Source organism: Haplochromis burtoni, unplaced genomic scaffold (assembly GCF_018398535.1).
Source record: "Haplochromis burtoni strain Fernald_Lab_line unplaced genomic scaffold, NCSU_Asbu1 Contig_205, whole genome shotgun sequence".
In the NCBI taxonomy this organism is placed as follows: domain Eukaryota; kingdom Metazoa; phylum Chordata; class Actinopteri; order Cichliformes; family Cichlidae; genus Haplochromis; species Haplochromis burtoni.
In genome coordinates, this window is record NW_024582566.1 from 720,584 (window position 1) to 721,791 (window position 1,208).

At 40.0% G+C, this 1,208-nt stretch overlaps 1 protein-coding gene across 2 annotated transcripts in view; it reads right to left on the minus strand.

Moving 5' to 3' along the window:
* Nucleotides 1-992: 992 nt before the first annotated feature.
* The window catches only part of LOC102290454 (diacylglycerol kinase zeta), a gene marked incomplete at its 5' end in the record, with an annotated part of 49,943 nt that continues 49,727 nt past the window's right edge, over nucleotides 993-1,208 (minus strand). For both annotated transcript variants that reach the window (XM_042226290.1, XM_042226289.1), the window contains 1 exon segment: nucleotides 993-1,208.

Sequence of the window (1,208 nt, forward strand, 5' to 3'; positions counted from 1 at the left end):
CATATCGTACTGTGTATGACTGTGTACGTGACAAATAAAATTTGAATTTGAATTTGATCACCGGTGTGAATGGTGATGGCATGGGTAGATGTGTGAATGGGTGGATGACTGGTTGTGCAAAGCGCTTTGGGGTCCTTAGGGACTAGAAAAGCGCTGTACAAATACAGGTCATTTACAAACCAACCAGACATAGAAGCGCTGCACAAGCAGAAGACCACGGCTGCAGTGATAGCTGTAGCTATACTGCGTGAGGAAGAGGGAGCTCTAGAACATTCTGAGAGAGGAGCTCTGAAAGACACGGAGGGTCAACAACAGTGGTCTCTGTGGTAATCGGACCCCCATGCTGGGCATGCCAGGATTAACATTTGACAACTCCTGTTAAACGATATCACAGCAAAGCATGTAATCGACATGCTGGTCCACAGTGTCCAGTGTGAAATGGACATGCAATCTAGTTTTGTTTGCACCCTTTTCTGTTTATTTAATGTTGTGTATGTAACGGTGACTTCAGTAACAGCAACCGGGGAAACTGGTAAAAAAGAGAAAGTTGACTTGTTGCTTACTGGACTCTGACATCTCCAGTCCAACAGCTGAAACCAGAAACGATGCAAATCAAATTTCTAGTGAATCTTTCAGATATTTGAATTATTGTGTGCTTACAAACTGAATGAGTTTGACTCCTTCACAAAATAAATAACATCTCTGCATCAGAGAGTCAAGTATCACACGAGCAGGCTGGCATGCAGGGACTGCATTTGTATTCACCTGGCAGAGCGCATCCTTCTATCCTAGCGTCTGAAAATCAGATCGTAGGAGCAATGGTAGAGTTAGAAAGCATGTGGAGAGGCCATTAAACTTGGCAACAAACAATACATTTGTGTCAGTCCACAGCTTCAAGGCATTCGCAATCTGACATTTACATGCATTTACAATAAAAGTGCTGTTTGAATATGAAATGTTTTTGTGTAAATATCATCACTCGTGAGCAGGAAGAAATTGAAAAACTTTAATGGCTTTTTGGGTGTACTTTTACATGCATAAAAAGCAAAAGACACCATGAAAAAAACAAACTACCTCTTTGTTTTATTATCTTTACATTCCTCTCAAAAACAAACTGGAGTTAAAACCAATTAGTACATGCGGAGATAATGAAAGATAAAAACACATAATTGTTGATAATTGCGATTTAAACTATTTCATACAAATGT